The sequence below is a fragment of the Vulpes vulpes genome, chromosome 16, assembly GCF_048418805.1.
Source record: "Vulpes vulpes isolate BD-2025 chromosome 16, VulVul3, whole genome shotgun sequence".
Classification (NCBI taxonomy): Eukaryota; Metazoa; Chordata; class Mammalia; order Carnivora; family Canidae; genus Vulpes; species Vulpes vulpes.
Window position 1 is genome coordinate 64,967,931 of NC_132795.1, and position 24,910 is coordinate 64,992,840.

Here is a 24,910-nt window from a genome sequence, read left to right on the forward strand (position 1 = left end):
CTCATTTCCATCTCTACTTTGTCTGCACATCACCTTCCTCTGTGTATGGGTATCAACCACCTCTGTCTTCCTCTTATAAGGATACTTAGGATGGCCCACCCTGACAATCCAGGTAATCTACTCAGGTAAAGATTTTTAACTTAATATCTTTTGTCTAAATAAGGTAATTTTCACAGGTTCCAGGAATTAAGACGTGGACACATTTTGAGGAGCCATTTTTAGCCTACCACAAGCCCTCTCTGCTTCCTAAATTAAATCCTGATTGCTAGCATCTGTATTAGTTTCCTAGGGCTGCTGTAACAAAGTCCCATAAACTGGGTGCTTAAAATCACAGAAGTTTATTCTCTCACAGTTTTGAAGGCTGGACTTCTGAAAGCAAGGTATCATCAGCAAGGCTGTTCTTCCAAAGATTTCCTTGACTCTTGTGGCTTCTGGTGGTTGCCAGCCATTCTTAGTGCTCCTTGGCTTGTGGTTTGAGGCTAGAGGACAAATCTCTGCATCTCTGTCCTACAGGGCTATCTTCCCTCTTTTAATGCTTATGTGCAAATACCCTCTTCTTAAATGGGCACTATTCATTGGATTAGCACCTACCTTAATCCAGTCTGATCTAATTGAAATGATTACATCTGCAAATACCCTATTTCCAAAGAAGATCACGTTCACCACTCTGGATGGACATGAATTTTGGGAGGACACTATTCTTCACAGTACAGAGTTACAAATACATGTGGCTTTGGGAGTTGGGGCAAACACTAAATGCTAAGGCAAATGTGTAAGCAGTGGGATCTGTGCAAAATAAGAAAAGAACGACCTTGATCCCTTTCCAATATCATGAGGCCCAGTCGTACTTTACTTCACATCTTTAAGTTCCTGTGAGATTCTGGGACCCTCAGACAAACTGGATTCAAATGCTGATTCTGCCACTTAGTGGCTGTGTAAGCTTGGTTGAGTTATTAATCTGGCCACACCTCAGCAACTTCATCTCAAAAATGGGTACAACAACAATACTTGCTTTAGGAAGTTGTTGTGAGGAGTAAGTGAATGCATGTAGTAAGTACTGCCATCAAATAGTAAGTATCTGTTACAATTTTTTTATTATTTATTCATGAGAGACACACAGAGAGAGAGAGAGAGAGAAGGGAGGGAGGAGAGAGAGGCAGAGACACAGGGAAAGGGAGAAGCAGGCTCTGCGCAGGAGCCTGATGTGGGACTTGATCCAGGATCCCAGAATCACGACCTGAGCTGAAGGCAGCTGCCCAACCACTGAGCCACCCAGGCGTCCCTGTTAGAATTGTTAAATGAAAACCTCACTAAAGTGGACCGAAGATACTAGAAAAGAGATAGGGAGGGAGAGCCATACTGCTCAGTGTCAGTTACAGAGCCCTAACAGAAGAGTCTCAACAGAGGAGAATCATCAGTTACAAGCCCCAACAGGGATTGATGTACATTGCATTTCCCGCCCGAAATCAACCACCCCTGCAACTCAGCCAATGAGGAACTGTTATCACTCTGAACCCTTGCTTCTCTCTAGTAGACTTTTGTTCAAAATAGCCCTCCCTACCTCGACCTCTACCCCCACTGCTGTGCCCTTGAGGAGCCTGGGTGGCTCAGTCAGTTAAGGGATGGACTCTTGCTCAGTTCAGGTCTTAATCTCAGGGTCATGAGTTTAAATTCTGCATTGGGCTCCATGCTGAGTATGGAGGCTACTTGAAAAAACAAACAAACAAAAACACTGCCCCCAACTTCCTCCTTCTTGACTATAAAATAATGAGCCTCTTTCATTTGTTGGACTTGCTTATGATTTTCCTATAGCTTGCATGGCTGGGATTGCAATTTTCTGCTATTCCCAAATAAACCGTTTTTGTTAGTATAATAACTGGCAGTTTTATTTTTAGGGTTAACATATCCAATATATGTTAGCAGCTCTCATTGTTGCTATTGTCCTTAGGCTTTAAAGCTACTTAATTTGGTCTCTCTTTCTTGTAGTAAAAGAAACACCAAGTAAATCACGGATGGACATGGCCAACCTCTTAGTCACTGGAGAAGCATAGAACTCAGTTTTGAATTCTAACATATCGTCCCTTTGTTACTATAGAAATAATTTGGATTTTAATGCTTAAAATAGCAAAGGGTGCTATGTGCATGTTAATAGGTGTCTCTGGGTCTGTTTATTTTAGGCAAAGGCTCAGCCTGGGACCTTGGAGGCTCTGGAAGGTAAAGGAAGGCATGTGGATCAGTTAAGATACCTCAGTGATGGGACGCCTGGGTAGCCCAGTGGTTGAGCACCTGCCCCTGGCTCAGGGCGTGATCCGCAGTCTCAGGATTGAGTCCCACATCAGGCTCCCTGCCTGGAGCCTGCTTCTCTCTCTGCCTACATCTCTGCCTTTCTTCTCTGTGTCTTTCATGAATAAATAAATAAAATATTTTTTAAAAAAAAAGATACCTCAGTGATGAGAGGAGTTGGGTGATTGGGGAGCTTAAATATCCCTGCTGCCAAATAGCATGTCAATATTTAACATTTATAGAACTCCTTTATTGAAAAAAACAACACATCTTCACCTCCACCCCCTGGAGACATCATTGAGACAATGCAATCTTGTAGGGGCCAAGGGCAGGCTGCTCCCCCCAAAAACGTGACCCTTTGGCATATTGGTTATTTAAAATAAAAGTTACGGAGTGCCTGTGTGGCTCAGTCACTTAAGCACCTGCCTTTGGCTCAGGTGGTGATCTCAGGGGTTGGCCACTCCTTTGGCCCCTCCCTGCTTTCATGCTCTCTCTGTCTCTCTCTTTCAAATAAATAAATAAAATCTTTAAATAAAACAAAAGTTACATAAAAAAAAAAGCCAGTGCAATAACACCTAGACTCTCTCTCTTCTCTGTCCTCCTGAAAACAGGAAACAAATCCCCTACATGAACAATACTGTCCTTGTGCTAAGACATGAAAAGACACCCTTATCACCAGAGAGAGGGACTTTAAAGACTAGAAAGCTGTAGAAACACACCTTGTTTTTGTTGTTTTGTTTTTTTCTTTACTACCTCAGCCTAAATTCTGCTTAAAGTTCCCCACTAATTAGGACTCCCAAACAACTGTTTTCTTTATCTCAACTCCTCACAAATCTATTGCATCTTTATGAAAATGTATAAAAACTGCCTGCCATAGCCTTTTCTTCAGGTCTCAGTTTCATTATTGGGTCTCCTTGTGCTCAAAATAAAAACTGTTTTGTTTTGTTTTTTGGTCCTATTTCATGTCAGCCTCTTTGTTTACTTAAGGACTCATTCATGAGAAAGACCCAGTGGAACGAGGGGTACAGGGAGAACAAGAGAGAGACTGTAGCTGACTGGGTGCTGAGCCTGGACTTGAGTAAGGGGCTAGATCCCACAACCCTGAGATCATGACCTGAGCCAAAACAAAGAGTCAGATCTCAGCTGACTAAACCACCCAGGTGCCCATCTCATGTCAATTTAATTCTTAGTTCAACTGCAGGACCCGACAGTAGAGGAAGAATTTTCTTTCTCTATAGTATCAGCACTGTTGCACTGATTTCAGCCACATTTTAGTTAAAAAAAAAAAAAAAAAGCCAAACACATGATAAATTTCATCTCTATCAACCAGAAGAGTTAAAAGAGGCACATTTCCTTAAAATTTTCTTCAATCATTCAGCAAACAGGAAGGATTTCCTGAGATTAAAGCCCTTCCCCCTTCTTCCTTTATGGCAGCTACAAATGGAGGTGTCCTTTCTCACACCCCGTTGTTCAAGTGAGGAAAATACAGTAGTGTAAGGCCCTTGCCAGGATCCCCAGAAACTCTGGGAGGCTGTAGAACCACTCTGCTTCTCAGAAAGAAAACAAAAAATGTCTTTTGAGAGCTGAGGGATGGTTCAATTGTAAGCTATTTGTCTGGCAGAAGTAAGGAACATTCATTGAGAATAACAGTGTTCTATCCCCTAAAAGTGGTCTTCCTACTTCTGGAGTTGTCCTTTAGACATGCCTGAGGGACAGGTATTAATAGTGTAAGAACTTCAGAATGTGTTCAACATTCCTTCAACCTCTGAAACATAATCTTGCCAAGCCCTTTTAAAACACAAAGTTCTTTTTGTACTGTACCAAATAAGATTTTTAAAACTAAGCTCTTTGGGTTAAAAATGTTAACTATGGCAAAGAAAAGTCTTGTGGAGAATATTTTTAAATCCCTGTCTCCCTCACTCCATGGAAATGTGAGAGGCCACAGACAGGACCTGACCAGCCTTGCCCATAGAAGGCAAAATCACAGCACTGGGATGTCATCAAAAAGGTCTTTAGTCTGCACCTAAAGACTCTCTGGATTTTTGAATTTTAGCAACTCTGAGTTATCTTAGTGTAGAGGGACTAGACCACTAAATTGAGACCACAACTGACTCATTCCAGAAAAGCAAGACACTCATGATTAATAGAACTTGAACACTCTCCAAGGTTAATCCATTTTGGCCACAACAAACTCCAGAGAAGCTGGGAACCTCCTTTCCACTTAGGGACTAATGATTAATGTTTTTGTAACCTTGTATGTAGTTAAATATACTCCCCCCCCCCCCCCACACACTTATTTTCCTTGCTCTTTGCTCTACTGTGAAAACCTCTTAGCCATGTTTTTCTCTAATAATTTATCTCCCACCACTCCCTCCTTTCAAAACATTCCACAAGACCCTAAAGGATACCTGTTACAGGATGAACACACTCCCTTAACACTTCAAATTCCTCATCAAATGTTCCTTTTAATTGTTTTTTTTATCTCAGCAGAAGACCTGTTTCTTTCTATAAGACACCACATTCATTCTAGCCCTCCAAGTGTAAAGAGTTTTTTCCTTCCTATGGTATTTTCAAGACAGGGCTTCCCAGTGGCTTCTTAGGGTATCAAGTCTTCATTGTATAATAAAGACTGAGTATAGATAGGAACAAACACTTGACAGCTCCATCCTGGGGGGGAAGGCATTCCTTTGATACCTATACAGTCTCTGTCACTTGGTGTCCCTTTTCATTTTGAGCCTATTATGATTTCCTATTCACTGAAGACAAGGGCACAAGGTCTAAACCTTTCTTGATATCCCAAGTACCGCTATTAATGGAACGATGTCTGTGACGACAAGGACACTTCACACAACACAATGTTCCTACTGGATCCTTGATTCTTCCTCTCCACTGGCCTAGTCAACTCAAATTTAACCACAACTTTACTCCTCCCTCCTGTTCCTCAACAACTGTATTGAAAAGACATAATGCAGATGGGCAAGCGGAAAGGGTTGAAATTCTCCTCTTGGGACTCAGAAGTGGAGAATGACCATGACTAAGATCTCTGTATTTAACATAGATTATGTACCCTTATGCAAATTAATTCCCAGTGCTCATCTGTGAGATTCTAGAATTCCCGAGGGAAGCACACAAAATAGGCTCTAGTCTGCAACTGAGTGATAACTATTTCTTTTATTCCAGATTTATTAGAAGAGGAGGAACAGGAAATAAACTGGGAGTGAAGCAGAGGAGCAGGAGTTGAGCCATCTGATGTAAAACAGTATGATTTAGGAGCTGAGCACATAGGGTTCAGAGGAAAAGACATGGTGGTAAGTCCCAGTGGTAAAATCCTATCCACATGCAATCTATATTTTTTAAAAGTTACGTAAGCTTCAGTCCCCTTCTGTAAAATAGATTTAGTGGGACCCCCTCTCAGGGAGTTATCCATGAATGAGATGTATATCAAGCATGCAGCATAGTGTCTACAACACAAAAAGTCCTCCAGAAAGTGAAGTTTGATGGTGGGGAAGATGATCATGGTTTCCAGACCTCAGAAGAGTCTGCAGTTTTGTGAGCTCTATTACTGACTTGGGTTCCAACCTTGTCTTTCCCACTAATTACTCAATTTGGTTACCTTCTTAGAGTTTCATATGCATCCTGTCTACAATGGGGATAATGATGCCTCTGCATGGAGATCTGTGTGGATTAAATAAACATACAGCATAGCTCATGGCTCAGTAGAGTTCAGTAGATATCTCTACCTTCCATCTCAAGCCCTATGCCAACCCCAAAACATACATAGTGTTTATATTTCAGACTGGTGGTTAATGTGGAGTCATTGATATTGAGCCAAAATAAATAAGTAAGTACCTTCCGTAGGTGCAAGAAGAGCACTATGTGAAAACCATGGCTATTGTTTATTTTATATTCGTATGTTTCTCTAATTGTTACATAACCTCATCTAGCATTCTGCACTTTTAAAGTCTTCAATGAAATGACTCTGCAATTATTTTGTTTTCACATCCAAATTCATAACACTAGATGGCTGTGGGCTTTTAATAATTAATTATACCTTGATGGATCAAATCCTAAATGCAGATGTATAGTTTTTACATAATAAGTGTGTTCCTGGAAAATTGTATGTGCTTTTGGATGTCAAATCAAACCATGTTTTATATGGACTTTAGTAACAAATACTATCAAATTGTTTTAGAATGCAAGAAATTATCCATTAACTTATGTCTCCTCTAATTCTGGGTTTTACATTGGAGATTTCTTTAAAGTGAAATTTGCAATATTGTGTATTATTATATTGCAGTTGATATAAAATGTTTTTTATGTAAGAACTGGAAATAGCTTTTCTTCAGAGAAGTGGCTTCCTCAGGTCATAAAAATGCGAAGAACTCAGCACAAAATCTGGCTTAACATCCATTGACTCAGGATTTAGCTGCCTATAAACATTTGCTGATCTATTCTATCTTCATAATTATTAATGTTATGCAGATATGCAAATATCAATCCATGCTGTTTATTTATTCAAATAGTCAAAATAAGTATAATGGGAAAACTGTAATATTTAAATTTTGTTCATTTTATTTCACAGAGTTCATGTTACATTTGAACCATCACCAAGAGTAAAAGGATAAAAATGACAGCAGGCTTGGGATTTGATTAATTTCATTTTATGGCTCAAGTTAAGAATTAATCCATTTCTCTCTTGATAAATATGCAGAGAAGATTATGAAATGACACTTGATTTTCTCACATCTTAAAATCCACCTATTTTCTTATTATTTTGAGTGAGATGCTGAAGGGGCTGAGATTTTCAATCAATCTTCATTTTCATTGTTAACTTCCTTGCCAAACAAACAACAAAAAAAGAATGCATAAAACATGAATTTCTTACTTATTAAATGTTCATCCTTAAACTGTCAGCTACTTGATATTGGTTATTTGTGCCCCTTTCAGGTACTTGCATAACCATAACGGTGTTCAGTGTTCCCGTCTGAAACTATATAGTCATTAATCAGTTGTCACTTCTCACCTATGATAGCAACTCCTTTACAAACACCTTGCCTGGCAAAATTACACAGTAGAAGGTCTTCATTTTTCCTTATATTCAACATTTTCTTTTAGCTTTTCCAGATAACTTTTTAAATATGTTTTATATTAAAGAAGTTGGTGAGAATTGAGGAATGTGAGTTCTGTATTCAGTTATTTTATACAACTTGTGTTGGTTGTGTACAGTGTACTTTACTGGCCCAAAACATTTCCTGGTAAATTTTCTCCTCCCCCTCTACCCTCAACCGGAATGATTTAACTCCTATAATGTGCCAGACAGTAGGCACACAGAGATTAATAAGACGGGATTCCAGCTTTCAAGTTTAGTCATAGTTTTATAAAAAAGACATGCACAAATTACAGTGCAGTATGATAAGTTCTAAAGCTAATATTTGTCCAAAATATTAAGGCACCAAGGCAAAACAATTCAGTAAAATGTTACTTGAAAGTAATATTTGGCTTGGATTTTAAAGGGTATATAGGGGATTTGTCAAGTGAAAGATTGAAGAAAATAGTCCAACTACTTATGTTATTAAAAAAAAAAAAACTAGAGAGACAGATTTATCAAGTGAAAACTGAAGCCACCTAAGAATTAGGGTTTGGAATCACTTTGAATGGGATACAAAATACTATTAAATCTCATGTTCCTTTGGATTTGTAGCATGTCTGCATATCAGGGGATTCAAAGGTAAGACTGTCTTTCTTATGACTCTAAGTTATGTATGAATCATAGATTCCTTGGGTCCTTGAAGATTAACATTTTCCACAAAACTGTTAACAACCACAAGAACCAGGTTGTTTATGTTCAAAAAATGATCAGCTGAGGGTTTTGGTCAGCATTTCTTCGTGCATTTAGCCATTGATAAATGTTTATCAGCCACTACCATAACACTACTGTAACTGTCTACATTCCAGATGAAGAGTAGTTGTGAAGGGGCACCTGGCTGGCTAAGTCCATAGAGCATGAGACTCTTGATCTCAGGATTGTGAGTTTGAGCCACACATTAGGTTTACAGATTACTTAAAAAATAAAATCTTAAAAAAAATAGTTGTAGTGGAAAACAAAGAAATGCTATTCAGCTGTGTTACTTATATGAAGTTAGAAAGGATTGCCAATATTTTGCAAAACTAAATGAATATCTAGAAGCATCTCTATGTGCTTGGACAATGAGTCACTTGGTGTACTTTGAATTAAAAGACAAATCTGAGAAGAAAGTAGTAATGATAATTTAACAATACTAATAATTAACATTTATAGAGTTTTTCCATGTATCAGGACTATGTTGAGTGCTTTATTTGGGTAATTTACCCTTACAATCTACATGGAAAATATTATTGTTGTTATGTTTGAGTTTGGTAATAAGAAAACTAAAACCTCAGGTATGCCAAAATTCAATCTGAGCACTCTGATTCCACAGTTTGAACTATCAACCTCTGACCTAACTCAACTGCTACATATGAGCTATAGTCTAGAAATTTTAGTACTCCATTAGTTTAGAATTAGTTAACAACGTAATATAGCCACCAAAAAGAGCTAATGTAACATTAGCTATTAATATGAGTAATAAATGCTGGGCAAGATTGGGTTAATCCAGTTGGGGTTACTCTCAGTCTTTCTGAGTCAGACTAAACATTAAGTATCCAAGTTGTTAGAGTCTCATTTTATAAAATGGAGCGTATAAAGGATGCTTAGTTTCTTAAACGTGGCTCCTGGGGTAATACTGCTGGTTATAATTGGAATATACATCACCTTTCCTAACACCACAACTGGGTACTAATCTGACACTGAGTCAATCGTGAATGTGGCCAAGTGAATGCCAGTTGCATTATTTAGGATCTTCAGGCCATCCAAAGTGATTATTCTTCATGTATCTGTATTTCCTGGTCACTGCAAGAAGTAGGAGCTGTGCTCAGACATTGCTGTTTTGTATTCTTGTGTCTATCCTGCTTTGTATTTCCTCTTTCTTGTCCTGTCCTCTTGCAGTGAAGACCCTCCAGCCAACTCCCCTGCAAAAAATATTTCTAGTGCTCCAAAGCCTCTATTCCATACTAGCCAAACACCAAATTTGATTCTCAGATTCTCTCTCCTCCATTGCTCAACCCAAATGAATTTCTATTTATTTATTTATTTTTTTGTAAGTAATCTCTATGCCCATCATGGGACTTTAACCCATGATCCTGAGATCAAGATTTGCAGGCTTTATGGCTGAGCCAATCAGGTGGCCCTTTACCCAAATGAACTTCAAGTTCAGATTTTAGGCAGGGTCCCAAGAATGAAGAAGAACCATTCTCAGATCATCTGGAGCCAGCTTCTCTAAAGTTGTCAATCTGCTTTTAACTGCTTTTCCTCTTTTTCCAGGATTGAAAGCACAAATTCTCGAGAACAACTTCAAGATTTTTGCAACTATTAACTCACTATTGACATTATGTCTCCTCATTAACACTGCTAGGTGGCACAACAGTCACATTTATTTTCCCTTAGATTTGCTAATCAACAATGGGCATTAGGAGCTAGAGGGGTTTGGAGGAAGTCAGAAGGCAGTTGGGAGATTCTGCATAGCAAAGAGGTTACACCTCTAAATGGGACTGTGGACTGTAAGAGACCTTAGAGTGGGTCTTCAGTACCCAGGCAACAGCTAGAACCTGAGACTTTGGAACCCTTGCTAGGAAAAAAGAAAAAAGACCTTTTTATTTATTTTTTAAAAAGATTTTATTTATTTATTTTGAAAGACAAAGTAGGGGTAGGGGCAGAGGGAGAAGGAGAGAGATAATGTCAGGCAGACTCTGCTGAGTGCAAAGTCCAATGTGGAGCTCTATCTCAGGACCCTGAGACCATGAGCTGAGGTAAAATCAAGAGTCAGACACTTCAATGACTGAGCTAACCAGGAACCTCTGGACCTTTTTATTTAAAGCTAAAAGATGCTTGCTAAAATTGTTAGTGGGACTTTTTTTTTTTAAGATTTTATGTATTTATTCATGAAAGAGAGAGGCAGAGACAGAGGCAGAGGAAGAAGCAGGCTCTCTGCAGGGGAACCTGATGTGAGACTCAATCCCAGGACCCCAGGATCACAACCTGAGCCTGAAGCAGATGCTCAACCACTGAGCCACCCAGGCATCCCTAGAGAGATTTCCCTAAGCTGAAAATAAAGGGTGTTAATTAGAAATTAGAACACATATGAAAGAATAAATCTCACTGGAAAAGTACACATATAGTAAAGGCAGTAGATTAATTACTTATAAAGCAGTATGAAGGTGAAAAGACAAAATGGTAAAAATAACTATGCTTATCATAATTAGATAAGGGGTGCACAAGAAGAAAAAATGTAAAAAGTGACATCAAAAATATAAAATGCAAGAAGAATAAAAATGTTGAGTTTTAAAATGGGATTGAAGTTTTTATTAACTTAAAAAAACCATTACAGAGATGTTGTTATATGTAAACCATTTTAACCACAAAGCAAAGGCTATATAGTAAATACACAAAAGATAAAGGATTATAAGCGTACCAATAAAGAAAACTATCAAACTACAAAGGAAGAAAGCAAGAGAAGACAGAAACAAAGGAGCAATAAAAACAATGAGAAAACAGTGGGGTTCATGGGTGGCTCAGTTGGTTGAATATCTGACTCTTGGTTTCAGCTCAGATCATGGGGTCAGGCTTGTGGGGTTGGGATGTGTGCTCAGCTCAGAGTCTGCTCAGGATTCTTTCTCTTTCCCTTGCCCTCTGCCCTTCTCTTTCTCTCTCTCTCTATCTCTTATAAATAAATAAATAAATAAATAAATAAATAAATAAATAAATAAATAAATAAAATCTTTTTAAAAAATAACTAGAAGATAATTAACAAAATAAAAAATACACATCTATAAATAACTACTTTCAATGTAAATGGACTAAATTATTTAATCAAAAGACACAAAGTGGTTAATAAAAAAAAAATCCACCTATATGCTATCTTTAAAAGACACGCTTTAGATGTAAAAACACACACAGACTGAAGGGAAGAGATATTCCATGCAAATGAAAACCAAAGCTGGAGTAGCTCTACTTCTATAAGACAAAAGAAACCTTAAAACAAAAATCATGATAAGAGACAAAGAAGAATGTTAAGTAATGATAAAGTGGTCAACTTAATTAGAGGATATAACATTTATAGATATTTATGCACCCAACATACAAGGCCCTAAGTATATAAAGCAAATATTAATAGACCTGTAGGGAGAAATAGACAGCAATACCATACTAGTAGGGGTCTAACACTCCACTCACATCAATGGATAGATCATCTAGACAGAAAAATCAATAACGAAGCATTGGCCCTAAACAATACATTGGACAAGAAGGACCTAACAAATATATACAGAACACCATGCACAAGCAGCATGTGTACACTCTTATACACATGGAGCATTTTCAAGATAGATTTTATGTGTTGGGCCACAAAACAAGTTTCAATAAATTTAAGGGGATTGAAATCATAACAATCATTTTTCCTGACCACAATGATATGAAAGTAGAAATTAATTACATGACCAAAACTGGAAGATTCACAAATATGTGGAGATTAAATAATATGCTACTGAATAAACAGTGAGTCAATGAAAAAATCAAAAAAGAAAAACCTTAAAAACAAAAGAAAATTAAAATCTCAAAAACCTAATTTTATAAATGAAGGAATTAGAAAAAGAAGAAACAAATGAAGCCCAAAGTTAGTAGAAGGAAAGAAATAACAAAGATTAGAGCAGAATTAAGCAGAGACTAAAGAGACAGTAGAGAGATCAATGAAACTAAAAGCTGATTCTCTGAAAAGATAAATAAAACTGACTAGCCCTTTGCTTGACTCACCAAGAACAAAAAAAAACATCGGCAACATCAGAAATGAGGGGCAGCCCAGCTTATGTCAGGCAGCCGGCTAAACCCTGCCTCAGCGGTTTAGCGCCACCTTCGGCCCAGGCCTGATCCTGGAGAGCCGGGATGGAGTCCCGCATTGGGCTCCATGCATGGAGCCTGCTGCTCCCTCTATCTGCCTCTGCCTCTCTCTCTCTCTTTCTGTGTCTATCATAAATAAATAAATAAATAAATAAATAAATAAATAAATAAATCTTTAAAAAAAAAAAACAAATATCACAACTGATTACACAGAAATACAAAGGATCACAAAATACTATTACGAAAAAGTATATGTCTACAAATTGGAAAACCTGGAAAGGATAGATAAATTTCTAGAAATCTACAATCTTCCAAAACTGAATCATGATGAAAAAGAAAATTTGAAAAGACTGATTACTGGAGAGCAATCATCAACAATCTCCCAACAAACACAAGTCCAGGACCAGATGGCTTCACTGGTGAATTCTACCAAACATTTATTTTTTGAAAGATTATATTTATTTATTTGAGAGAGAGAGAGAGAGAGAGAGCACGAGTATGCAGAGGAGCAGAGGGAGAAGCAGACTCCCCACCAAGAGGGGAGCCTGACATGGGGCTTGATCTTGGGACTCCAGGATCACAACCTGAGCTGAAGGCAGATGCTTAGCTGACTGAGTCACCCAGGCACCCTCTGCCAAACATTTAAAGAATTAATTACAACCCTTCTCAAAGTCTTCCAAAAAATAAAGGCAGGGTGTGGAGGACTCTCCCAAACACATTTTATGAGGCCAACATTACCGTGACACCAAAACCAGACAAGAATGCCAAGAAAAGAAACTTAGAGATCAACATCCCTGATGAACTTAGATGCAAACACCCTCAAACAATTTTAGCAAACAAAGTTCAATAATACATTAAAAGGATCTTATACCATGATCAAATGGGATTTATTCCAGGAATACAAGCATGGTTCGACATGTGCAAACTCATCATGGTGATACACTACATGAACAAAATAAAGGATAAAAATAATGTGACTATTTCAATAGATGTAGGAAAAGCATTTCAAAAAAATCAAAATCAATTTATGATAAAAAAAATTCTCAACGAAGGAGGTATAGAGGGAACATGCCTCAACGTAGCAAAGGCCATGTATGACAAGCCCACACCTAACATCATACCAAACACTTTTCCTCTAAGATCTGGAAGAAAACAAAGATGCCCACTCTTGCTGCTTTTATTCAACACAGTGAGAGAAAAGAGGAAAGAAGGAAGAAAAGAAGAAAAGAAAAGAAAAGAAAAGAAAAGAAAAGAAAAGAAAAGAAGAAAAGAAAAAGAAAAGTCATCCAAATTGGAAAGTAAGGAGGAAAACTTCCATTATTTGTAGATAATATGATGTGATAAAAAGAAAACCCTAAAGACTTCATCAAAAACCTGTTAGAACTAATAAACAAATTCAGTAAAGTTTTGGGATAAAAAAAATCAATACATACATAGCTGAGAGAGAAATGAACTCTCAGGAGGAGATATAATAAAATAATCCCATTTGCAATTGAATCAAAAAGAATGAAATACCTTGGAATAAATTTAACCAAAGAGGTGAAAAACCTGTACTCTTGAAAACAACAAGACATTAATGAAAGAAATTGAAGAAGACACAAAGAAACAAAAAGATACTCTGTGTTCTTTTAAATGTCTATACTACCCAAAACAATCTGAAAATTGAATGCAATACTTATGAAAATTCCAATGGCATTTTTTCACAGAAATAGAGCAATCTTAAAATTTGTGTGGAACTACAAAGACTCTGAATAGCTAAAGCAATTTTGAGAAAGAAAAACAGAACTGGAGGCATCAAGCTACATTACAAAGCTATAATGATAATAACTATTTTTTATAGATTTTATTTATTTATTTTAGAGAAGCGGGCAGAAGAGGGAGAAGCAGAGGGGTAGGGAGAGGAAGAGAGAAAGAATCCCAAGCAGACTCCATGCCCAGCACAGAACCTGATGTGTGGCTCAGTCTCATGACCCTGCGATCTCATGACCTGAGTAGAAATCAAGAGTCAGATGCTTAACCGACTGAGCCACCCAGGTGATCCTAAAGCTACAGTAATTAAAACCATACAGTATCAACATAAAAACAGATACATACACCAATGGAGAAGAATAGAGGAGCCAGAAATAAACTTATTACATATATGATCAATTACTTTGTGACAAAGAAGCCAAGAATTTGCAATGGGGAAAGAACAATCTCTTCAATAAATCATATTGGGAAAACTGGACAGCCACATACAAAAGAATGAAACTGGACCATTACCTTACATTAGAGACAAGAATTAACTCAAAATTGTAAAAACCTGAATGCAAGACCAGAAACCACAAACCTTCTAGAAGAAAGGGTAGGTGGTAAGCTCCTTGATATAGATCTTGATGATAAGTTTTTGAATCTGACACCAAAAGTAAAAACAACAAAATAAAAAATTAACAAGTGAAACTAAATCAAGCTAAAAGGCTTTTACACACCAATAGAAACCATCAACAAATGAGAGGGCAATCTACTGAATGGAAGAAGATCTTTGAAAATAATAAGGGGCTAATATCCAAAATGTATAAAGAACTCATACAACTTAATAGAAAAACTGGGCAGAAGATCTGAATAGACATTTTTCCAAAGAAGACATACACATGGCCAACAGGAACATGAAAAGATAGTCAATATCACTTATCATCGGGGAAATGAAAATCAAAACCACAATGAGATGTCCCGTCATGTCTGTCAGAATGGCTACTATCAAAAAGACAAGAAATAACAAGTTTTGCATAGGATGAAGAGAAAAGGGAATACTTAATGCACTGTTGGTGGGAATGTAAGTTGATGCAACCCCTCTGGAAAACACTACAGAAATTCCTCAAAAAATTAAAATGAGAACCACCATATAATCCAGCAATTCCACTTCTGGATATTTATGTAAAGGAAACAAAAACACTAACTTGAAATATATATATATATATATATATATATATATATATATATATATATATCCTCATGTTCATTGCAGCATTATTCACAATAACTAGCATATGGAAACAACCTAAGTATCCACTAATGGACAAATGAAGAAATTTTAGTACACACACACTCACACCCACACACTCAGAGAGGAATATTATTTAGTCATAAAAAGGATTGGGATTTTACCACTTACAAAACATGGATGGACACTGAGGGCATTAGGCTAAGTGAAATCATGTCTTGCTCATCTCACAATGAGATTACCTCGCAACAAACTTAAGTTGAAAACATCGTGCTGAAAATGTATTGAGTACACCTAAACCAGCAAACATTATAACTTACCCCAGCCTACCCTAAATGTGCTCAGAACACTTATTGACCTACAGCTGAGCAAAATCATCTAACACAAAGCTTATTTGATAATCAAGTATTAAATATCTCATATAGTTTATTGAAAAATGTACTCAAAGTGAGTACAGAATGACTGTCTAGGTACACAATGTTAAGTGTATTGGTTGTTTACTCTCAAGATTGCCTGGCTGACTGAGAGCTATGCTTCAATGCCACCACCTGGCACCATGAGAGTGTCCTACTGCATATTGCTAGCCAAGGAAAAGATCAAAATTGGAAATATGATTTCTACTGAATAAGTATTGTTTTAACAGCACCGTAAAGTCAAAAAAAATCATAAGTTGAAGTATTGTAAGTCAGTGACCTTCTGCAAGTCATACAGAGAAAGACAAATATTGTATGAGCTCTCTTGTGTGTGGAACCAAGAAAAAGAAAAAAGAAACCCAATCTCATAGATACAAAGAGCAGATTGGTGGTTGCAAAGAGGCATGGAGTGGGGGAGACAGGTAAGCTGTTGTTATTGGCTTAGTTTAAATAAATAGAGTAAAAATTTAAAAATACAGAATTATACAGATTAAAAAAATGTAAGTCTCCACAATCCCATCAGCAGCACTATTACCTTCCCAGAGACTACTACTATTTAAAATTTATTGTGTATCCTTCTTAAATCTATTTTCCTAAGCATTCATATATGTGTGTGTGTGTGTATATATGTGTGTGTGTGTCCACAATATATAGAATTGTTTAAAATGTAATGTATAATTTTGCAACCCAGAAAGAATCTCTGACCAGAAAATAAATAATATTTTAAGTTAGAGACACTTTCCTGTTGTTGAAACATCACCAAAATGGAGCTTCTATATATGCATGTAAAGCAATGTCCCTTCCTATAACAGATCCAAAGTTTCAGATATTTAAAAGTGTTTTGAAGATGAGTTTGTTTTTTTAATAAAAAGAACATGAATTAACTTTGTAATAAAAAATAAAGTTGTAGGAGGACTTTATTTCCAGTCTGGTATAAAAGGAGTTTGGAAATTGTCACTTCCATCCCCACAACAAAAGACAAGCTGAGCACCATGAAAAATCAACAACCATTCATAGAACCATCAGAAAATCAAGGTCACATGAGCTGCTGCCCCCGAAATTGGCAGGTACAGAGAATCATGACTTACCAGAACAGAAGCTCAAAAGCAGAAACTTCCATGGGCTCTGGTACTGGGCTTGGGGTTGGGAACTTCAACTATAGTTAATGAGTTGCTAGAGGCTTAATTTAACTCAAGTGTGAGAGTTAAAAACTCCAGGAGGGATACCCAAACTTTTGAGAGTTTTATCTCCAGGAGCCCTATTAAGTTCTCATAATGAAGACAAGACATGCTTCCAGCAAAAAGAGTGGAAAAGCCATCATTTTAAAATATATCCAGAGCATTCTATTCCTAGCAGAGCACCACTGACTGGGGTTTCACCAAAGCCCAACCATCACAGCAGACGGGAAATACTCAACTCCAGCTGTGTCTAACCTTCTTGTTAAACGTAAGGTGTGTGTTCTGGTGATGTGGAGGCCTGGCCCAGGGCACTGGCTCACTGCAAACCTAAACCTAACCATAAAGGGATCCCCTGGGTGGCACAGCGGTTTAGCACCTGCCTTTGGCCCAGGGCATGATCCTGGAGACCCGGGATCGAATCCCACATCGGGCTCCCGGTGCATGGAGCCTGCTTCTCCCCTGCCTCTCTCTCTCTCTCTCTCTCTCTCTCTGTGTGTGACTATCATAAATAAATAAACAATTAAAAAAAAAAAAACCTAACCATAAAAAGATAGAATACCTCCTTCACACCATAGCACCATATCAATAGGGATCCTGGAGGAGATCCCTAATAAGGAGGTAATACATGCGAAAGAATTACATATCTCAAGCTTATTTAAAGGAACTCCAGAGAAACTTGAAGGAAACAGACAAAACAAGGACAACAGGGAAAAATTTTAGCTTTTTAAATCTATAGCTATAGTACACAGTAAACACAGCCTAACAAGGTAAAACAGTGTAAAACATCACCTTAAGGTCCTATTTCCTTAAATGCCTTCTACTCAGGACATCACATCTGGCTTAAAAAAAAATTGCAAAGAACACCAAAAGACAAAAACAAAACAAAGTGAAACAGAAAACAAACAGACAAAAAATAAATAAATAAAACACCCCATTGTCTGAAGAACCAAGCAAGCCCCCAAGCCACACTCAGATATGGGAGAGATGATGGAATAATCACACCTAGAATTAAAACACCAATGATTAAATGCTCAAGGCAATAAAGGAAAGGCTGGACAACCTGTAAAGGAGATGTATAATGCAGGTAGAGATCTAGAAACTCTAAGAAAGAAGACAAAAATGCTAGAAATCAAAAACACTGCACAAAAATTAAGAATTCTTTTGATGGGCACATCGGTAGACTAAACACAGCACCTCCACTCCCCCTCAAAAATCAGTGAGCCTGAAGAAATGTCAATAGAAACTTCCAAAACTGAAAGGCAGACAGAAAAAGAATGAAAAAGACGAAACAGAATATCAAGAACTGTGGGACAATTACAGAAGTTGTAACATACATGTAACAAATATAACAAAGGTACCACCCTAATGCAAGATGTCAATAATGGGGGACACGGCGAGGAGTGGGGGGCTTATATGAGAACACTGTACTTCCTGTTCAATTTATCTAGAAATCTAAAACTACTTAAAATATAAAGCCTATTAAATTAAAAAATTCTAGAAGCAATGATTACAAGTCATCATATGCACAAATAAAGTTGTAATTAGCTAAAACAATAGCAGTGAGAAACTTTTAATTACTTTGAGTCTAATATCACAAGAAAACAGTAAAAAAAGCAAGAACATAGTCTGAATACTGTCATTAATAATGATTCATTAACATATTTGACTTGTATCCTAGAAATGAGAATACTCATTCTTTTCAAAGGTTTATGGAATATTTATGCATATTATTCATGTACTAGACCACAAAAATGATTTTAATAAATTATCCAAGTCCTAGAGTTATAGATTATATTATTTAATTAAAATGCAAGTAAACTGGAAATTTACAGCATATGTTTTTAAACTCCCCAAATTCTAATCTCTTAGAAACTTTAAAACACATAAAACTCTCTTAAATAACCTAGTTTAAGAAGGAAATATACAACTGCAGGCTCTTTCAATATTAATATGGAATGTAGACAGATCTGTACTTAGAGGGATAGTCACAACCATACTTTGGCTTTCCTTCTTGCCAACACGTAGGATTTCCCAGGTTACAATCACTTCTAGAAATATGTGGATGAATTTACTGAAATAGTTTTCAGGTAAGAAGTGAAATACAATATTTTGGAAATGGAATAGAACTATGTGTGTTTCCACACATTATAGCAAACATCTTAAATCTAGAAAGTGTGGAGAAGTGGAGGTTCAAGTAGAAAAGGAAATTAGGGTTCAGGTACATTCCACAAGAATAATTTTATTTTGAGATGAAGCCATTTGAAACTTCAGCACACATATTTTTACCCCTTTTCTCTTTCCCTGGTGAACTGATAGTCAGACCCTTTGAGAAAATTTTAAAAGTTCCTGAGCCTACCTGAGCCCATACAATAGTTGATCTGCAGTATGTGGGAAGGAGGAAAGAACCAGCTGGAAGCAATAACTCACACAGCCAGAACAAAATAGCGATGGGCTCCTGTGTGGAGCTCAAGGACCAAAAGATGAGGTGGCAGAGGGTTCTCAGCTCACGCCTACCAAGAGGGCCCAGCAGGCTTTCTCTGGAAGATGAGGAGAGGTGTCCACTCCAGCACCTCGCCTCCACCACTTTGCCTGCCCTCCAGCACCACTGAGGACAAGGGGTCGAAGATACCTAGAAACCAGCAGCATGTTTGGGAGAACAGCTTGTATGTGCTGAGTAGAAACTGAGAAAAAGGAAGAGGAAATCCAGGGGTCAGGGCCCACCAAAACAAACTGTGCAAAGTGCCTGGATATGAATGAGATCGGTAAGTAACTCCACCTAATTTTACATATGACCCCGAGAGTCCAGTTCCTATAGGGATCCTGGTCAGCCTTGGCCACAACACTCCACTCTCCATTGCTTTTTCCTGGCATGAGGGTTGTCCCATTCTCAAATGTTTGACATAGGAGACAGCATGGTCAAATGGGGACTGTGGTATCAAGAGTTTGGTGTGGGATCAAATAGCTCTTCTCCTGCAAAATGCAAAGACTCTCTGGGGTGAAGGATTTGTGATTTGGAAAGGAAAGTGATGAGGTACAGAATCATGAGTGGAGGAGCTGGCATCCTGCCTCCCACAGCCATTTTTCCTTTTTTTTTTTTTTTTTTGTTCCCCTTTACTTTGGGTCTGGTCCCAGCAAATCCTTTTGCCAGATAAAGCACTGAAGTAGAGAAAGCAGCATTTCAGCAGCATTATTGAAAAATGTTCTTTTCTACAGCCAAAACTGAGACAGAAATGCCAAGACGTTTGCACCCAAAGAAGAACTGATTGAGAGCCAAACACGTGCTGGGTTTGTTTGGTGTGGGGGGTGGTGGAGGGAAGAGAAAGAACATTCACACAGTATAAGATGACTCCAGACAACAGCACTTGCAAAGCAGAATTTGCAATATTAAGCACACTTTGTATTACCCAAGGGAACCTTCAGAAAAGATAAGCTGCTTGGATTTTCAACAAAAAGATTAAAGTATTCCAATTGGCATTCCTCCTCCCCGCCCCCCACTCCCCGGAGGCCCAAGATGTCGTTTTCTCTGCAGCAGCTGTCCCCTCCCACAAAGGCCCAGTGACTAGGAAAAGGGAAAATATAGTGGCTTCTTGTCAGAGTTCACTTGTGTCTTTGGCTTCTCCTAATTTTTTGGGCCTTCCATGTCTTAAGGACCAATTTGTAATTAGCCAAAGGAAATAAAAAGGAGAGCTTTAGAAAACGAATCACGTTGATTAGCATGTCCTGACTGGGATTTTGGGTCACCCCAGAGCATCCATGGTTCACTTAAGGGAGAGCAAATCCAGTGAAAATCCACTCTGATTTTAAAGAAAAAATAGATGCCCAGCATCAGTTGAACACTTAGAGAAAGGGAGAAGGTCTGGTGGAATCAACAGGTAAAGGAGAAATCTCATTGTGGTAAATGCCGAGATATTCTAAAACTCATTTGGATTGGAGTAATTTAATGAGAAATGCAGAAATCACTACAAGGAGGGCATTGACTGTTTCTTGAGAGAGAGGAGAAGAGAGAGAAGAAGAAAAGAAGAAGAAGAAGAAAAGAAGAAGAAGAAAGAAGAAGAAGAAGAAGAAGAAGAAGAAGAAGAAGAAGAAGAAGAAGAAGAAGAAGAAGAAGAAAGAGGAGGAGGGGAAAGAGGAGTAGGAGGGGAAAGAAGAGGAGGAGGAGTAGGGCGAAAAGGGAAGGAGAGGAAAGGAGGAGGAAGAGGAAGAAGAAGAGAAGGCAAAAGAAGAGGAGGAGAAGGAGAAGAGGATAACATTTCTGTAAAATTTCAAGAATCTTTTATGTCAGCTCCCTTATGCACGGTGTTTTCCCTCTTGGTTCATAAATACACAATTCTTCTGTTTAAGTGCATGGGTGCCTTTAGGTCAGAGGGACACAATTTTGACAGCATTTGATCAGATCAACTCTGGATGGAAAACGCCTTGGAGATAATATGGGAAAAGTCCTGAGGTTGCCAAAGGAAAACCCCTCCACCCGGACCAGGAGGACAAAGCCTCCACCTGGACACACAGGACAGTTCCCAGCTCCAAACCTGTGATGAGAAGCCAGGGAGCTTCTCAAGCTCCCTTCACTGGAGGAAATGTGCCCTTAGCAGGTCCCTGCTGGGAAAAGCACAGCAAGAACAACTTTGCAAAGTAATCCACGAGGACTATGCCAAGTGTGTTCTTCTAAAGTGTCCCTGATGCAAATGAAGTAAAATACAGTGAGCAGCCACTTCAACCACCTTTCTACTTCTCTCTGGAGCTCTCTCCCCCCTTTTAAATCTCTCTCTTTGATGACTCTGCCATCATCTTCAGCAGCTGTGGTCTCAGAGGGGAGAGCCAGATTAGGAGGAAGAAAAGAACTATTTGAACAGAATGAAATTCTCAAACTCCTGACATGATAGGGGCCTCAGAGAGAGTGAAGCCCGTCCTACAGATTAGCACTGCCTGGCCCACAAGGCTGAGCTAATTGCCGGTGAATTGCTCCATTATACCAAACACCATACTGATGCCCAGAACATCATAGTTCAAAGCAAAGTATTTATCTTTGCAGTAGCGTTGGAAAAGCAGTGATAGTTTATAAAACTGAAACATGAGGATCATTTAATCTGGAATCCCATTAGAGGGCAGGTACAGTGAGAACTGAAACAAGGAGAGTAGCTGGGAGATAGAGAAAGGAACATAAAGGAATTTTGCTTTAATATTAAACAGTTATCTAAGTAAAGGCAAATGCCATCCTTCAAAAGGAGAGAAGGAGGGGCACAGACCATTCTTGCTTGGAATGGCAGTGATGACCTGTATAAGGAGGTCACTATGCTACATACCCTAGAAGACTCGGAGCCCAGAATCTCAGTTGCTATCGACAACAGCTGATGACCCTACTGTAGAACTTCTGGTGGAAGGCTCCTCCCCACTCTGTCCCCATGCTGCCCCCTGGATTCTCCTCCCCACCCCCATTACTGGCTCTGCTTTCCCTCCCCATCTCCACAGCCAGTGTGACACACTGTGAGTGCACATTGGCCAAGTTGACACAGATCACCTTGTCAGACTGACAAGGCCTCAAGACTGAACAGTATGATCATCCTGCCTCATTTCCATGTTCCCTGCTTAGGAAGTAAGACAGAAAAGAAGGCATAGCCTTGTGAAACAGGAGCAGACACTTACATATGTTCATGCTAGAATCATCAGTTCTCAAAGTGTGGTCCCTGGACCGGCAGCATCACATAGAAACTTCCTGTTACAAGTGCAGATTCTGGGTCTCACCTTGTAACTACGGAATCAGCTGCTCTGAGAAGGAGACCAGCAATCTGTATTTTAGCAAACCTTCCAGCTTAAGTGCTAAAATATCTAGTCTAAAAGATTTTTCTTAGGTAGTACAACATCTCTGACTCGTTCCTCTGCTTGGAATGTGCTCTCCTTATGAACCTTCCAGAAAAACTCTTGGCCTCTCAAAATGCGGTTCAAGTTTTAACACTGAATTCTTTTTTTTTTTTTTCACTGTTCAAAATTTATTTGGTATTTTAGTTGGTATGACAGATAGTTGGTTGCATTGTCTTTTTACATTATATTTTATTATAATAGTATAATATTATATTTGTATTATATTGACATTATATTTTTACATTATATTTTACACTATATTCTGACATATATTGTATACAAAATAAGATCCTTTAGAAGAGTTGTGCACAATACATGCAATATTGAATTTATACATTGGATCCTAGGATGTGACTGAAGAAAAAAGATGGAATAGGCATACTGGGTGTTGGGGTGAAGGAATCAGAAGTTACAGACCACAGTAAATACACATCTGGTTTGAAGAGTAACTGCAGCATATACGACATTAGCGGGGGGTGCATCTGAGATGATAGAACTATATTATGTTAACCAATTTAGGACTACACAAGAGAGATATCATCCAGCATCAGGATATGACTGCAGGGTTTTGTGAACCATTCCCATTTGTAACTTTAGGAAACTGATGCTTTCTTAGGCCATTTTAATATTACTACTTGAGTAACAGGTCAGATAATAAGGACAATATACACAACCTCCAACTAAAATCTTGTTGTTAGTAATGTGGTACATTAGAAAAATTTTAAAACCGCAGCTCCTTTTGGATCCCCCAAAGTGTAGCTGCACTCTTCCTCAAACGGGCCTCTTTCTTAGGAGTCAGAGAGTCACCTTCACAACATCAGAGATTCCATTCTGTCTCAAGATGCAAGGAACACTAAGGAAGACATCATCTTTTATTCCATAGAGACCCTTAATCATGGTGGAAATTGAATGCACCTGCCTAAGACTCTTCATTATACTTTCTGCCAAATCTGCCACAGACAGTGCAATGGCCCAGGAAGGGTAGCCTTTCAGTTTGATCACCTCATAGGCACTGTCAACCACTTATTTGTGAACCTCTTTCCACTGTTCCTTAGCTGCATCAGTGCCTAAGTCAGGGTGCAGATTCTTCAGTGAGACACCAGCAACATTTATTCCACTCCATACAAGTACACTGGAGTCTCCATTGCTCTCCAGGGACCCACCCATGACAGCTTAGTGGGTGAACTCCCAGCCTTTCCCCCATTAGGTAGCAGACCTGGGCTGAATCCAGATTCAACCACTTTTAATAACTCTGATTTTGGGAAAGCCACTTATCTTCCAAGCCACATGGGTCAAGATATCCACTGGATTGGAAACAACAAGCAAACTTGCAGTTTGGGCTGTATTGACAATATTAGGAATGATGAACTTAAAGATGTTCATGTTATGCTGGACCAAGTTAAGACAACTTTCTCCCTTTTGCTGACATGCCCCAGCTGTGATAATAACCAGCTTAGAGTTTGCAGGCACATTATAGTCTTTGCCAGAGACAATTTTTGGTGTTCTATGGAAAAGGCTGCCATGCTGGAGATCCATCATCTCTCCTTTCAATTTGTCTTCCATGACCTCAACAAGAGCAAGTTCATCTGCCAAGTCCTTCATTAAGATACTGATGGCACAAGCCATGCCAACAGCACCAACCCCAACAACTGTAATCTTATTCTAGGGGATATGGTCTTCCTTAAGATTCTGAATCAGCTGATCCTTGAGAGTTGCCATTTTGGACTTAGAACCAAAAGGAATCAAGAGTGCACGTCGGGAGGGGGGATGCCATGGTGCATGAGGTCGGGTCGGGACTTTGCAGCAGCGGCTCTGACATTTAACACTGAATTCTTGACTAATTGTTTTCAGTGCTCTTGTGGCGGACTTTTATCATTGTTTTTAAGAACGGTTTTGAAGGCCTTTGTTTTCCTGCCTGGATGTTCCTCAGTATCCTCAAAACCTACAACGTAGATTGCTTATTTTAAAACTCAAAGAGGTTTGAAATAAAACAGACCCTATAAAAGTGGAGTAGTTATGTTATATTTTCTTTGTGCCGTGATTGAAGTTGATACTTTGGAGCAAAAAGGGCAAACACAGGTAAAACAGAGTAGATAAGAAAAAGGTAGATACGGGGATAAGGGACAGAAATTTGAGAATAGCACTTGATCGGTTAAATTTTTGAAGAGTATTTAGAAGGAACTGTTCTCCCAACCAGAGGTAATAAGCTCTCTGAGAGGTAATAAGCTCACCC

The 24,910-nt window shown here is 38.4% G+C and overlaps 1 pseudogene; it reads right to left on the reverse strand.

The window, feature by feature from the left end:
* Positions 1-23,398: 23,398 nt before the first annotated feature.
* On the reverse strand, positions 23,399-24,415 carry LOC112915315 (L-lactate dehydrogenase A chain pseudogene; annotated as a pseudogene).
* Between the last annotated feature and the right edge of the window lie 495 nt (positions 24,416-24,910).